This window comes from Oratosquilla oratoria, chromosome 11 (genome assembly GCF_046742065.1).
Source record: "Oratosquilla oratoria isolate Oo_2021 chromosome 11, ASM4674206v1, whole genome shotgun sequence".
Classification (NCBI taxonomy): domain Eukaryota; kingdom Metazoa; phylum Arthropoda; class Malacostraca; order Stomatopoda; family Squillidae; genus Oratosquilla; species Oratosquilla oratoria.
The window spans coordinates 9,845,784-9,863,283 of record NC_134787.1 but is presented as its reverse complement, the minus strand read 5'-3'; the positions used below and the strand labels follow the sequence as shown (position 1 = coordinate 9,863,283).

The 17,500-nt window shown below is 40.9% G+C and overlaps 1 long non-coding RNA gene across 1 annotated transcript in view; it reads right to left on the bottom strand.

Annotated features, from left to right (window-relative positions):
- Window positions 1-17,500, bottom strand: part of LOC143029449 (uncharacterized) — an 828,160-nt gene that overhangs the window by 805,293 nt on the left and 5,367 nt on the right. The gene's annotated exons all lie outside the window — the stretch shown is intronic.

Sequence of the window (17,500 nt, the reverse complement as noted above, 5' to 3'; positions counted from 1 at the left end):
CCCTGGGTGGGATTCGAACCCGGACCTCCGTAGTGGCAGTCGGGAACTCTACCAACTGCACCACGAGTTGTGTGTGTGTGTGTGTGTGTGTGTGTGTGTGTGTGTGTGTGTGTGTGTGTGTGTGTGTGTGTGTGTGTGTGTGTGTGTGTGTGTGTGTGTGTGTGTGTGTGTGTGTGTGTGTGTGTGTGCAGCTGCGTGTATGAATGGATGCGCGTGTGAGTTTGCCCTTGAATCTAACGCAGGCAAAATCAATAAGATTCAGGTTTAAACTAAAGGAAATATTTACTCGAAGTTTTATGGAAACATATACAGGTACTTGAGAGATATTATGTTGATAGATAGAATCATACACACACACACACACACACACACACACACACACACACACACACACACACACACACACACACACACACACATACACACACACACACATACACACACACACACACACACATACACACACACTAACACACACACGCACGCACGCACGCATACACACACGCACACACACACACACACACACACACACACACACACACACACACACACACACACACACACACACACACACACACACACACACACACATGCTAATGGTAGTCCAGGAAGATGGACATCGGAGACAATTATCTCCCCGCCGCCAATTTTCAAAACCTGTAAATATCCTCATTTGGAGGTGCTGTCCCGTGGGGTAGGTATTCGGTCTCCGGACTGAGCCCAGGACCTCTCGTCAATTTCAATTTCCTCGATATTCTCATTTATATTCCACATAAGCAGAACTGATAGTCGGTGACTGTTCCCTTCTTCTTCCTATCAACCAGTGACATAGAAACGAACAACGCGAGACTACAGACAGGAGTCCGAATTTTCTTTCCAGGGAGATCTTTGGGAGGGCCCAAGATCCAGTTCCAGTTGGTGTAAGTCTTTGGGTTTCCAGTCAATGAAACTCTAGACAAAGTTTATCCTCCAGAGTCTCTTTCTAGAGACTTAGAACTTTATCGGTGAGGTTCGATTCCAGGAACTTCTCAGCACAGGCAGAGCGCGATATCCACTGGAACATCACGGCTCCATGAAGAGAAACAACCAATCAGAGCTCTCGCATTAGGAAGAATGACGTTTATCGGAAACGATAATATGATGAGATAGGAATGATGTTGGAAATAATGTGGGAAGCTTGAAAAGTATATAAAGAACATAAGAGATATCGTTTTAAAAAACAATTACATATATACAAAAAAGAGGAGGAAGAGAACGAGAGGGAAGAGGAAAAGGAGTAGGAGGAACGAGATTAGAGAAAAAGGAAGAAGAGGAAAAGGAATAGTAAAAAATGCAAAAAAAAAGGAAGAAAAGAGGAGAGGAGAGTGAAGAGGAAGAGGACGAGCAGGAGGAGGAGAAGGAGAAGGAGGAGGATGAAGAGGAAGAGGGGTAGGACGAGTAGGAGGAGGAGGAGGAAGAGGAGTAGGACGAGTAGGGGGAGGAGGAAGAGGAAGAGGGGTAGGATGAATAGGAGGAGGAGGAGGAGGAGGAAGAGGAAGAGGGGTAGGACGAGTAGGAGGAGGAAAAGGAAGAGGGGTAGGACGAGTAGGAGGAGGAGGAAGAGGAAGAGGGGTAGGACGAGTAGGAGGAGGAGGAGGAGGAGGAAGAGGAAGAGGGGTAGGACGAGTAGGAGGAGGAAGAGGAAGAGGGGTAGGACGAGTAGGAGGAGGAGGAGGAGGAGGAGGAGGAGGAGGAGGAGGAGGAGGAGGAGGAGGAGGAGGAGGAGGAGGAGGAGGAGGAGGAAGAGTAGGAAGAGATGGAAGTTACCCGAGGGTGTGTGTGTGTGGGAGGATATGAGAACTGACGGGACCTGCGGGAGGGAGGAGGGAGGGAATCATGGACGGCCGCGCGGGGAGGCAATACTGTGCTGGTAGTCACGATGGTATGATTGATCGAAGATCTCATGTGGAAAAAGAGAAGAGAGGAGAGGTAGGAGTGGGGGAGAAACGAGAGAAATGGAAAGTATTTCCGTGTTTTGACAATAGCCGACACTTCTATCCTTGAGAACAATATTGCATGGAATTGGTGAAGTAACAAAGTTTAATGGAGGAGAAACGTGTAGGGAGGGAGGGAGGGAGGGAGGGAGGGAGAGAGAGAGAGAGAGAGAGAGAGAGAGAGAGAGAGAGAGAGAGAGAGAGAGAGAGAGAGAGAGAGAGAGAGAGAGAGAGAGAGGGAGAGAGAGAGATACAGAGAGAAAGAGAGAAATACAGAGAGAAAGGGAGAGAGAGAGAGAGAGAGAGAGAGAGAGAGAGAGATAAAGAGAGAAAGAAAGAGAGAAAGAGAAAGAGAGAGAGAGAGAGAGAGAGAGAGAGAGAGAGAGAGAGAGAGAGAGAGAGAGAGAGAGAGAGAGAGAGAGAGAGAGAGAGAGAGAGAGAGAGAGAGAGAGAGATGCGGAGGAAGAGAATGTGGAAGAGGAGAGAGAGGAGTTGGAAGAGAGAGATGAACGGAGTGAGAGGCGGGGAGAGAGAAAGGTGAGGAAAGAGTGAGGCAGGTAACGAGAAAGGCGAGGGAAAGAGAGAGGCGGGAAAAGAGAGAGCTGAAGGAAGTGAAAGGCGAGGGAAAGAGAGAGGAGGAGAAAAAGATAGTTGGAAAAAAAAGAGGCGGAGGAAGAGGAGGCAGAGGAGGACGAAAAGGTGAAGGAGGATGAGGAGGCAAAGGAGGATGAGGAGATGGAGAAAGATAAAAGGGGAGACGAAGAAATGGAGGAAGAAGAGGAGGTGGAGGTGGACTGAGTGATAGATGTATACGAGGAGGAGGTGATACAAGTGGAGATCAAGGGAAGGGAGGTGGAGGTAGTGGAGGTGGAGGAGGTTATGGAGGAGGAGGAGGAGGAGGAGGAGGAGGAGGAGGAGGAGGCGGAGGAGGAGGAGGAGGAGGAGGAGGAAGAAGAGGAGGAGGAGGAGGAGGGAAGTGGGGAAGGAGGGAGACGGAGGCGGGAGGGTTCTCGGCCACCTACAAGAATAAATAAATCACGACTGACAGGAGAGAAGGGAGAAAGAAGAGGAACTTTATGACTTCTTGGAGAGCCGATAGTCTCTCTTGCAGAAGCCGATGAAGGGAAAATAGTTCCGGAAGAATGTGAACGAAGAATGTCGAAGCGGCCCAGGATCCTGATGGTTGACTTCGGAGATTTTGTTTCGAGGAGCACCAGAAGGTCTCGTTGTACAGGTGAGACGTGGGGCTTACGAAGGAAATAAGCAAGAATTGGTTTACTAATAGGGTGGTCGATGAATGAAATAAACTTAGTAACCATGTAGTAAGCGCTGAAACTATCAGTTGTTTTAAGAAAACGATTAGACAACTTTAGGGATGGGGACGACAGGTGGTGATAGATACGGAGCTGCCTAGTGTAGGCCTTATGGTCTCTTGCAGTCTCCTTTATTCTTATGTTCTTATGTTCTTATGTTCTATGGTCACTACTCTTCAGATGTAGAAATTGGTCTGATGTTTGCCATACCATTCCCCTTCCCACAAAAAAAAATAAATAAATAAATAAATAAATGAATAAAAAAGAATTAACAAGCATCCTACCTTAGAATTAATAGTGTCAATAGACACTCGTACACAAATGATTGATAAAGAGGTCAAATAAATAATGAAGTTAATGAATAGGTAGATAAATAATTCAACCTTCAATCTTCACAGTTTATCCCCAGATTACCCCCCCCCCCCCCGAGGCACCAAGGCTGAGATGAATTCCTGAAAGCGTAAGAGGGAGACTAATGAAGAAAAATCGTGCATTAATAATAAACGCAAGATAACACCGTTTGTATCCTCACCAGCAGAGAAACCGCTGCAGTTGGAGTGAAGTCTAGATAGAGCCAAATACCAAATGTACAGTTCTCTGAGCTCTCATGGTTTGATGACACACTTGATGAATTTTGTCCTGGTTAAAGCCATATGACTCTAAATCCTTAATTTATTAAATTCGTCCAGTAACAGTAAGGAAACCAAAAAAGGGACGGGTTTAGATTAAAGAAGAAAGAGGACGTTTTGGTCTTTGAGCGAGATGGATCTGAACAACATGGAGCGACGAGGACATAAGTATCTTGACAACCTTTGATGTTATTTTTCTGGTTCTCGCTTACTGCGACATTTGCACCGTGACCGTTCTTGAGAAGGATGCTCCTGCAGTGCCTAGGGTGCTCGCGTCCTTGAGGTGCTGGGAAAGGCTTCTGTTGTGAGCAATTTGATACTTCTGGAGTTCAATCGTCGAGAAGGTGCTCCGCGAAAAGGGTAATAATGTTTGATATTCCTTGTGGTCATAAGAAAATATGAAGTGGATATTTTTTTTTTGTAGCTTTTGATTTGATATAACTTTTCAACCTTATTTTGATCATTCTAGAACGTTTGGGGGCAATAATGAACTTAGGCAAAACTTGACATAAAAGCAGCAGACATATATGTATCAAACTCTTCCATGTTAGAACAAGTTGGCCCTTGTTCTCTTTCTCTCTCTCTCTCTCTTTCTTGTCTTCTCTAGCTTGACTTATCGCAGGACCTAGTCATGCCTCGTTCTGAGATGCAGATTAAACTCACCTATCAAACACTACATAACTTATCTCTGTAGTAATGAAGCACTGTGGGAATTGTTGAGGTCGACAAAAGATTAAGAAACACTGCAATGACATACCACTTTGTTGTCTTACTAAGTTATTTACTGGAAAGGATCCAGAGGAAGTTAAAGAGCGAATAACTTCTTAATATGGATCAAGTCCACTGGAAAGGACTCAAACCAGGGACCCAAGAACGTTAGCAGAGAACGTTAGCCATCGATCGACCAGAACCCTCAATCTGGGTGAACTCGGGAAAGAGTCCAGCAGAGGATAAGGAAAACGATCGAAGAAGGACAAACGGCTTCAAATTAACGGAGAAAATGGTACGGAAAGAGCATGATAACGCTGCTTCTGCGACGGCGCTGGAGACACTGGTGCTTGTGAGGCGTTATAAAATCAGAGGTCTTTAAGAATTCAAACCTTTTGCAAATATCTATATTCCTATCTGTCTGTTTGCCTGTTTATCTTTTTGTCTATGTGTTTGTATCTGTGTGTCTGCGTCTGTGTCTGTTTGGATGTCTATTCGTCTTTTTTCTATGTATCGATCTTTGTGTTTGTCCATGTGTGTATGCCTGTCTGTTTGTATAGCTTTGCCTCACATACACAACGTACACATACATTTTGTGTGTGTCTGTGAATGCATGTACACATGTCTACGTGGTCGCGTGTACATGGATCAATACGCCTGCAAGTGGTTGCATCTATATGTCTAAGTATGAATGTACATACATATTAATAAAGCCGCCTTGCCTTTACAGTAGATCATCAGAGTGAGATTCACGCCAGAATATGAAAACATACTTAACTGAAGACATACTTATACCCCGTGGACACGGCTGCGTACAGAGGCTGGGAGTTGTATCAGTAACCGGCTTCAGCCCATAAATGATTAATAGAAGCTGTACAATAGGTGACATCGTGAGAAAGGTCGCCGTGAGAGAGGAACGAAAGAGGGCGTAGGAGTCCGGTATGGAATTTCTCGCTTGTGAAGAGCCGCTTGGGATCAGGTTCGGCGCTGTGCTAACTACTGACGAGGGAACGAGGTTTCAAGACACTGGTGATGATTGTGCTGATGGTGATGGTGGAGATGGTGGTGATGGTGGTGATGGTATCGGTGGTGGTAGTGTTGCTGGTGTTGTTGTTGTTGTTGTTGTTGTTGTTGTTGGTGGTAGTGGTGGTGGTGGTGGTGGTGGTGGTGGTGGTGGTGGTGGTGGTGGTGGTTGTGGTGGTGGTGGTGGTGGTGATGTTGAAGATGATGATGATGAATATGACAATGTTGATGAATATGACAATGTGTATGATGATGATTGATGATGATGATGATGATGATGATGATGATGATGATGATGATGATGATGATGATGATGATGATGATGATGATGATGATGATGATGATGATGATGATGATGATGATGATGATGATGATGACGATGACGATGACGATGACGATGACGATGACGATGACGACGACGACGACGACGACGACGTTAGTGGCGTCGACAATGAAGACGAATGCGAAGGATGCGGTAGTGGATGTGCAGCAGCGAGAGCCGAGTCAGAAGTTGTGGTGACCGTGAAGACGGTGATGTATGATGATGTGGGTGTAATGATGGATGCGTTCAAAGTGGAAGATGGAATGATGGGAAACGCGTTGCCGGTGATGGATCGAGTGATGAGGTTTGCTGTGATAACATACGTGGGTGGTATCGGCCGTGCCTCGAGCTGGGGGGATGTGGCCGGGGGTGGCGTGGGAGGTGATGGTGGTGGAGGACGGGATGAGGGAGAACGTACGGATCCGTGGGCGCGAAGGCAGCAATGTTGGGGTGGCAGTGATGGTGATTGTGATGATAATGATAGTGAAACCGGTGAGTGGGTGTGTAGGTGGAAGGTGCGGAGGGAATGGTGGTGATAGTGGTGATAGTTGTAGTGATAGTTGAGGTGGTGGTGATGGTGGTGGTGGTGGTGGTGGTGGTGGTGGTGGTGGTGGTGGTGGTGGTGGTGGTGATGGTGGTGGTGGTGGTGGTGGTGGTGGTGGTGGTGGTGGTGGTGGTGGTGGTGGTGGTGGTGGTGGTGGTGGTGGTGGTGGTGGTGGTGGTGGTGATGGTGGTGGTGGTGATGGTGGTGGTGGTTGTGGTGGTGGCAGAGAATGTGAAGGCGGTGTGTTTCGGTGGATGTGGAGGCAGTGGTGGTGGTGATGGTGGTAGATGCACAGGCGGTGGGTATGAAAACAGCGGTGGTGGAAGCGATTGGTGTGAAGACAGTGATGGTGGTTGTGGTGGTGATGGTAACGGTAAGTGATGTGATGTTAGCGGAGGGAAGTAATGAGACGGTGCTGGTGACATTGATGGATAGGACAGTGATGTTAACGATGTCATTTGCTATGTAAGTACTGTGGTGTCAGACGTGTTGGTAATAGTGAAGGAGATGGCAACGTCACACAAACGGAAGTGTTGATGGACAGGGTGTTGTTAGAGATAATGCATTATACGTGAAAGATGGGGTACTATGTGAACATACTAAACGTTTTATATATCTTTAAAAGAGCCCGAAAATATCGCGAAATAAGATGTTTGAAAGAGAACAGTTTAGAAATATATATATATATATCTAAGAGTTGAATAGTCTTTTGACCTAAGAGAAGAGGCACGCAAATACTATTTTGAGAAAAATATTGACCACGAATAGAGTCAAGAAAATATGCAATACTGCGACAGACAGGAAGGGCCTAGGTATTATCACCAAGAAAAATAATATTAATAAGACGCAAAGCTTTGAACCCAAATATGAGATGCGTATTCTACAAAAGGACCAATAGAGTTCCCCGTGCAGAGTCAGCATGTGTTTAGAGTATAAAGGGTCATTCACACGGTCAAACCTGCTTTGTCAAACAAGTGCTTGAAGTGATGTTTGATCGCGTGAATGGGGCATTTGGTTGTCAAACACGTATGACAAACGTGTTTGACAACCAGATACCTCATTCATACGGTCAAATATCACTTCAAACGCTTGTTTGACAAATCGGGTTTGACAAGCCGGGTTTGACAAATCGTTTGACCATGTAAATATCCCTTTATGTAGGAAAACACACCTTAGTGTCATCTGCACAGAACAAAGTACAGTAAATGACAGTACCCCTTGTGGTAATTGTTCAATGCGATGATTTTTTAGGTATTGCTCTAGAGCATTTGTGGTATTTTTTTCAGCATGCTCAGTCAATGGATAAATGAGGAGATAGAAATTTTGTAATTGGTCAAAAAACTGTTTTTTTATTAATAACTTTATTGTTTTTCAACCAAATGATATGAAAATTGGTGGTGAACATCTCAGTATATGTATATATAACATATTAAAAATTCGCGAAATTCCGATCATAATTGACGAAGTTCGTTTTCGAGCGCGACGGCCCCCTGTGCGTATGCAACGCTGCAAGCAAAGGCGGGACCGTGGATTCGACTCCTGTGGCCAGAATGAGGGTAATTTCGTTCCTGACAGCGTACGGGTGTGACGAGAGATCGATTTCCGCATCGACCGTTGCGTGTTTAGCTAAACGATGGCGTAGTGGAGAAGACGCCTCTTTCCTGTGTAAACCGTGAAAGGTTCCGCAGCGCAGCTAGAAAAGAGCAAACGTTGAAGATCGCATCTGCGCGTTACCTCAATTTTACCACTGACCCAGATCTAACAGTGAATTAAGGGCAAACATGTATTTAAAGGTCTGAGACCGTCAGTTTCTTCTATCTGTCCTTTATTCCCCTTAGACCCAAGACTCTACTCAAAGTGTTGAATCCTTGGCAATTTCAGTGAGAAAATTATTTTAGGGATAAATCAATCAAGTGTTTTTAACATACAACCCGATAAGAGGCCAGTTGCCATCACACCGTCTTGAGATGCGGATCTGGTCGTTGTGAAAGATCTTCATCATGAGAAACCCGCCATCATCTCTCTGAGGCATATTTCCTCGCCACACTGATGTTCATTTTCAATTCGCCCAGCTCTGGGCCATTTCCAGGCCAGGACATTTCCAGGGCAGAACTCGTAGTAATGGTTATAAACTGGACAAATTTAGATTTAAAAAGGAAATAGGCGAGAATTGGTTTACTAATAGGGTGGTCGACGAATGGAATAGACTCAGTAACCATGTAGTAAGCGCTGAAACTATCAGTTGGTTTAAGAAACGATTAGACAACTTTATGGATGGGGATGACAGATGGTGATGGATACGGAGCTGCCTAGTGTAGGCCTTATGGTCTCTTGCAGTCTCCTTCATTCTTATGTTCTTATGCTCTATGTTCTTATATACCTTGCGTAGGGAAGACAACGCTGTTTTCCTTATACGCTGCTTAGAATTTTAGTGAAGAAAAAAGTTGAAGGACTGCAGGCTGTAGTCAGGTTGAAAGACATCTGACGCACTTCACTATCTCCGTTCCCTCGTTGGGATCCTTCAGTAGATAGCCAGTGTACAGGAGACTCCTCAGTATGCCTTATTCTACAATATGTGTAGTGCCCACTACCCTTACCAATATGGCTATCACATTACGGTTTAGGCTAGTCTTTGGAAAAGCAGATCAAGATAAAGCCCAACACCCCTTCAACTGGAGACGCATGCCAGGTTTTGGCATTTTTAACCCTGAACAGGGAACGTCCAAATTTATGATTTTGCATGGAAGTTGTACCACTTCTGGCACACCCACTTTACTTCATAACTTGGAGCACTTCTTCCCATAAACCTTTGGTTTTTATTGTTTCTAAAAGTGGGCGTGCCGGAAGTGATACAACTTCCATGCAAAATCATAAATTTGGACGTTCCCTGTTCAGGGTTAAGGACTTGCTTCTGTGTGCGTGAGAAGAGTGTTAGTTTGGTTCCTCCACATTTCGCTTCCCACCCCAATCCATGATTAGCAAAACTGGGTATTAAAAGCCCAACCTCCCCTCCTACCTTCACTGATAAATGGTGCGGAAATGCATGACTTTTGTATTGAATACAATGCCATCACCCTTCCGGGCGGGTAGCACCACAACATGGTCGTAACAGGAATATTTGCGCTCATACGCATCCGTGCACAAGATCGTACTCTGGAGGGATTGTCCACCATCCTATGTGAGGTAGCTATGTGCACTAACCTAGTGCATCTTACTAAGATAGCTTCTTAACATACATAAGAACATAAGAATGAAGGAGACTGCAAGAGACCATAAGGCCTACACTAAGCAGCTCCGCATCCATCACCACCTGTCATCCCCTTCCATAAAGTTATCTAATCGTTTCTTAAAACAACTGATAGTTTCAGTGCTTACTACATGGTTACTAAGTTTATTCCATTCGTCGACCACCCTATTCTTTGACAAAGAAGTTACTATTTTCTTATAAGGAAAGTTAGTGTGCCAAATTCACTTGCCCCTACGTCCCCAGCTGACAACTCCGATATCCTGCATCAAAGCAAGGTACTCTACGTTGTATTTAAAAGACAACTTCTGACGCAAGTCAATGGAAGTCCATAAGTCCATACGTGGTAGATGAACTTAAGTATCAGTTTGTTAGCGCAATCTTGATTTATTTGAAGTTTTAATTCATCGGATATATAATTTAAAAAAGACTATGTTATTTTCTTATATATACTCTTACATGAAGTAATCTTGCTTCAGCAAGCCAATGAGTAAGAACAAACGTCTTGCAAGTGCTCATCAGCTCTCGACTCTGATCTTCAGAAACATCCGTGGGAAGATCTCGGAGAAACTTGTCTATTTTCCTAAAATAGTTCTATTTTTCTTCATCAAAGAATTTAAGCAAATGTTAATCAATTCCATTATTCAGAAGCTAAAATGAAGGATCTCAATCTGATTGTAAATACGACCAGTTTTAACCTTCTCATAGAAATTCACCACTTAGATAAATAAAATTACTTGGTGCTGAATAAAACAAAATATACTAAATACCCTATGTTGTTGAAGATGAAAAATCAACATACTATGATTTCACCATTTTTTGTCTCTTTTTTTTCACTGATTAGCTTTTGAAAGCTTGTAGGTACTAATACACACCCCATAGGAAACAAGATCTACATTGAACCTCTCTTTTCTCGGGCACGGCTTAGACTTACGAGTATCTATCCTGCTTGCCTCCATACCTCCCTCTTCCCCTTCCTTTCCCTCTATATCTTTATCTAAATTTCTATTTCTTTTTCTCCCTTTCCCTATCTGTATCTCACTCTTCCTTTATTTCTCTTCCTTTTTCTCTGCTCCTCTTTATCTTCACCAATATATCTTTCTCTCTCCCTCTATCTTTCCTTTATATCTAGGTTCAGACAAAGGTCGACATTTTCTTTTCAAGACCTTTGTTCACACCAAGTGAATTTTTTATTTTTTATTTCCAGAATTTTTTATTTTTCATTTCCAGAACATGGTTCAGCTAAACTCTCTCTCTGTCATCTCTCTCTCTCTTTTTATTACATACAACAACAACTTCTGTTAACACCAGCAAGAACCAGGCTGGTATCAAAGAACAACTACAACAGCAAGATTAACAATAACAATAATAACAAGTACAACAACAATAACAATAAGTGCAACAACAACAAATATAACAACAACAACAACAACAACAACAACAACAACAACAACAACAACAACAACAACAACACCACCATCACTGCATTTTATCCAGATTGGCTACTTCCTCCCCCTCCAGGACCATCATCAGGCAGCGAAGGGGAAAAATCCAAATAGGATGAGGGTCACTCACCTCGATCAGCTGGCTCTCCGTCATTTTTTCACCACATTTTCGACTTTGCGTTCCCGCTTCCCTGTTCTCCATTTGCGCTTTCCATTTTTCAGTGACCTTAGAATGGTGCCTCCGTTTATGGAATTTACTTTGCCTAAAGTCAGACGATTTTATTCCCAAGAATAAAATTCTTTCCTAACGAGTCCCTTCCTCGATTTTGGAACCGCTGCACTAGCCAAACATTACCCAACCTAACCTAGCTTTACTAAACTAGACATAACCGATCTTAACCTGCTTTAACATAGATTCATAATTCTTTATGTCACATAGACTGTGTAGACAACCATAACGGCAAAACATCTCAGGAAAATCACGAAGTCGCCCGAAGTTCAGATGGGAGGGATTCAAGATATCCAAAGTCGAGGAAGAGACCCGCTGGTTAAGAATTCAATTTTTGCTGCTGAAGAACGAACTCGAAACTGGAGAAGAGTCTCTTAGCGGAGATCTCCCTCAGGCTGAAACGAGTCTAAGAGGGGATTTACATGGTCTAACGGCTCCTCGAACGCGGTTCGACAGACACGTGTTTAAAGTGATGTGTGAACATGTGAACGGGGTATTTGGTTGTCGAACACGTTGGTTAAACCCCAAATACCCCGTTCATACGTTCAAACATCACTTTAAACACGTGTCTGTCGAACCTTTTAGTCAAGTATAGTTGTCTGCGGCGTTCTATTGTCACTGAAAGAATATTCTATAATATCTAGACTTCTAGAGTCTTTGTGCAGACATACTATGTGGGAAGACGAAGAAAATGAAACGCATTGCTCTAGATGTGTCTATGCACTTCTAATACCGTATTTCTTTATCTTTGTCTTCTTAGATAATTTCTAAGCACATGGATGCTGATCCGTAAATTCTGTCTACAATTGCTGCAAAAATAAGTACATAAGTGAACAAATAAATTAATAGATCAACAAATAAGAATAAATAAACACAAATAAATAGATTAAAGAAATAAATCGGTAAATGGAAGCATTGTAGGGAGCTTATTGACCACAAAAGTGATAAGATCAACAACACTATCATTGTTGTATATTTTGTTTAAAAGCTTGCAAGCAGAGCCGAGAGTTGGTATCAAGAACCGTTTTTACAAAATGAATGAATGGATAAATGAATAGATAAAATATTGTAAGTATTCAATTCAGTCTTTCAATACCATATGAAAGTGAAAATCATCTTGCTGCTTGCTGAGTGGCCAATGTAATGGACCCCTACATTTCAGCTTTATGCTCCGAGTGAATTCACTTCTCTTCCCTCATACCTTCCCTCACTTCCCCCCCCCCTTTCTCCTCTTCCCTCCCGGCTCCTCCTCCTCCTCCTCCTCGATACTCCTGAAGTCATCCATCAAAAGAGGATATCTGCGCCTCACGGTGGCGGCCTTGGCAGCCAACTTACCGCCGCCGCCTGACGCCGAAAGCCGCTGTTTCCTGAGCCAAATGCTGCGAAGAACTTTTCTTCAAATGATTATCAACCACGGCCTCTATACGCGATGACGTGCTATCGTATTCTGTTTGACGTCTTTTTATTCGCCACTTGGAGTATCATCATACTGATAAGAGTTCGCCCCTCGATTAATATATATATTCTTCTTTTTTCTTTTCTTTTTTTGTGAATATTGGAAGATACAGAGAGGAATTTGTTTAACAATGGACACCAAATAAAGATCACTTAGGGTGACATAATTTAAGGATTTTATTCCAATCAATGCAAAACTATTCAGCTTTGGGTGTGCCTGTGACTTGCGACAGAGCAGCCGATCTTGAGAGAGAGAAAGAGGGGTAGTATCCACTTCTTTGTCTTCATTTAAAGAACTTTTTATTGGTTTGGTTTCCGAGTCACGTTTTGAGTTCAAATGGGTTTCCAAGAACCCGTGCATATTATACATTTTTATCTTTTTCTTCCTAACGATATTGAAGTGATTCTATTAATACTTAACTACGTCACGTTCATACCAAATATCATAAAAAAGAAATCTACAGAATGTTTATTTAATATTCAAAGCACGGGTGATATCACAGTTGTTAACAATAGACGACTGGCAATATTATTGTAAATTCCGACTATATGGGTCAATGAACAGGCTTTATGATAAATGCAAATAATATACTTTATTCTTTCATTCATAATTAAATCTTGAAATTGTCCTCGTTGCTAGACTGTACCTTACAGGCTCTATTCTAGCTTAAGCAGTGTCACACTATCTTAGGGAGGAAGGGGGGATGGAGGGAGAGGTGCGGGGAAGGGGAAGTTACCTTAGAGATAATATCTTATCTGTTTTTATTATTTATTTATTTTTTTTTTGCTAAAATGGTGTATAATACAACCGTTACGCTCACTAACGCCAACGACTTTAATTATCCTTTAAAGAAAAATCAGAGTAGAAATAGGTTATTTTTTTCTTGAAATATGCAACGTGGGTTTGAAAGTAAAATCTCAATAATTACGAAATTGATTTCTTGCGCGAACTAATCTCTTAGACTTAGCATCACACAATAAGTGGAAAATATTCCTTCAGTTAATTAAAAGCTGTGCAAAGATTGCCATGACAAAAATACAAATGAAGAGTAAATAAAAAGAAAAAAACAAATAAATAAATGAAATGAATAAATATTCAAATAAAATGAATACAAACACTCAAGATGAGCGTCTTAATTAGGGTAGATCTAAACTCTTTGAAGTAAGGAAATTGTTGCCTATCTTATATACTTGTTGGAATTTTTTCCGTTTATATTATTATTACTACCTGGCTACTACTAGGATCAATACAGAGGAGAATGACAAAAAAAAAGGGCTCAGAAATTTACCATACGAATAAAGGCTTAGGCACCTTAACCTACACTCTGAAAAGAAGCAGAGTGCGGGATGATCTAATAGAGGTGTTCATGTGGATCAAAGGTTTTAACATAGGTGACACAAGCAAGGTCATCAAACTAAGACAACTGGGTAGGATGCGCAGTAATGTATTTTAGATTGGATAAATTTAGATTTAAAAAAGAATTAGGCAAGAACTGGTTTACTAGAAGAATAGTCAGCGAATGGAATAGACTTAGTAACCATGTAGTGAGCACTGAAACTATCGGTAGTTTAAAGAAATGGTTAGACAACTTTATGAATGTTGATGACAGGTGGTAATGGGCATTGGACTGCCTAGTGTAGGTCTTATGGTCTCTTACAGTATCCTTCATTATTATGTTCTTATTTTTCTATATTATTCATCTTAAGAGCAAATTTCGATATAAAGGTTACATTATTCGCCTTGAGAGTTAACTAGCAAAAAAGGCTACAAAGGCATGAAAAAGGAACATTCACATTTCACCTTCATAGTCTGACATCCCATAACAAAGGTCGAGCCAGGGAGAAAGGGTTCAAATATAGCACTGCCCTGTAATGCCAACGTATTATAAAACGCGTTGTTTTCGTCCTGGATTATTCCGTTACGTGCCGGAGATGAGAGGCACGTGGGAAGCATGTTGAACTAACGGCAGAACAGTCACGCTGGACATATGGTCAAGAGGATGGAAAAGCACGTGGGTGCTTGTGTGTGTACTTATATATATATATATATATATATATATATATATATATATATATATATATATATATATATATATATATATATATATATATATAAGTACATTATCCTCATATATATATCATAATATACGTGAGGTTAATGTAACTTCCATGAGTTGTATGTGTACGTGTACACACACACATATGTACACATAGTGCTCACGAACGAACGAGAACACACATGCATAAACACACACACACACACACACACACACACACACACACACACACACACACATGTACACATATATGCACGCATATGCACACAATTATATATATGTATATATATATATATACATATATATATATGTATGTATGATATATATACGTATATATATGTATATATATATATATACATATATATATATATATATATATATGTATATATGTATGTATGATATATATATATACGTATATATATACATATGCATTGATCTCTCCATTCTCCACTGTGCAGTCCTTAGTTTTGTTTCCATCGCCTTCGTTAGTTTCCAAGTCTCACACCCGTAGATTATTGCTGGCAGAATGCATTGATTGTAAACTTTACGTTTCAAACATAAAAGTAGAGAGCCTTTCAGGATTTTATCATACTTACCAAACACTTTCCAACCAATTGTAATACGTCTCTTTATTTCATTATCATGATCTTTCGTCACTTTCATCATCTGCCCTAAATAATTATACTCCTGAACTTCTTCAAGACTGTCACTATCGGCTATAATCTCTTTACTTTGAACTTTTGTGTTGAACATTACTTTGGTTTTACTCTCACTAATTTTTAAACCTACTTTGAGACTTTCTTTGTTTAGATCACTCAGCACATCTTGCAAGTCCTCTGCCTTCTCTGAAATAAGAATAATGTCATCTGCAAATCTTAGGTGGTACAAATATTCGCCATTAATCTTCAAACCTTTCTCTTCCAAACTCAACCTTTTGAAAATCTCTTTCAAACAAGCTGTAAATAATTTGGGTGAAATGGTATGGCCTTGCCGTACTCCTTTCTCGATCTTGATCTTTTCTGTATATTTATGGAGTCGAATTATAGCGGTAGCTTTCTCACAATTTTTTTCTAAATCCCTTACGATCTGTTCGTTTGTATCCTGCTTGCGTAACGAGTTTAGTACTGCTATTTGTTCTACCAAGTCAAAGGCCTTCTCGTAATCTACAAAAGCCAAACAAAGACTTGAAAGAGGTATATTGTATTCTGTCGTTTTCTCCATTAGTTGGTTCATCGCCTGCAAATAGTCTAGAGCCTGCCTGTTCTCTCGGTAGGTTTCCATCTAAAGATTGACTTAGTCTATTTGTAAGGATCTTGGAGAATATATACATTTGATGGCAAACTGACCGGTCAATAGTTATTAAGGTCCTTCTGGTCTCTTTTTTATGAATCAAAATCACTATACATACATACATACATATATATATATATATATATATATATATATATATATATATATATATATATACATATATGCCCTTTCCTCCTTATAAAGGGGTGAGCGAATCAATCCCATGTCATAAACAAATATAACACCTTCAACCAACTCTCCTATATCAGCACCTCAGAAATAAACGAATAAATAAATATTCAGAAGGACCAAACCTACTTTGGCATTTGAGGTGTCAAACAAAGATGGAAACTTACCTCAAACTTTATTGGTACATTCCTTTGGTGAGTAAAATTGCCTGTTGAAGACTTCTTTAAAGGGCTTATCGAATTAGCTTTGGCATGCACCTTTAATCTGGCTAATTTGAGCGATGTATCATTAGCCAGAAGAAATCGATTAAGGATATCACTGCACACACTATAAAAAATGTACGTCTCTTCGGTCGATTATGACTGAGTTAATAAAAATTTCTCAAAATCTAACACTCTGAACGTAAGAGAAACTTATGTTAACTTATCTTTAAATGAGAAAGTAAATTGGTGTTTTCAATGAGTTATGGCTCCGCCGTGGTTTGTTAAAAATGTACAACAAACACAAATACAAAAAAGAAAGCAACAGGCACCAGCTTCGTCAATGATGCCACCTTTCAAAGCAACGGTCAAATTTAAGCGACATTACGTCATGGTTGAGACACGCGCCATACCCTACTCCGCATGATTCACATACTTTTTTTCATTCCATATCTCTGATGAAAGACTGCAAAATAACTCTAATATCTTAACATAATTCTGATAGGTTATTACAATCATATTGATAATATTTCACTTGAGAAATTATATGTATTCTTCTATTTGTAAAAAAAAAAAGAACATTTGTAATACAATTTTTCAAATTGCCAAACACTGCTTTTTCTTGACATACCAGATAATGCAAAATTAATTTCTTTTTAAAAAGAATATCAGATTATCATATTTCTATCATAGAACTGTATTCTAGAATCTTCTTAAATTATGTGGCTAATTAATCCCATAAAATAAAAGAACAATAATTTGATATATCATAACCAAAACATAATTATCACGATTGCCTGGTGAAACAATTTAAAAATGTTAACAAAGGATTACAAAGGCGGAGCATGTCGACAGGAGACCTTTTGGTCCATATCTAGG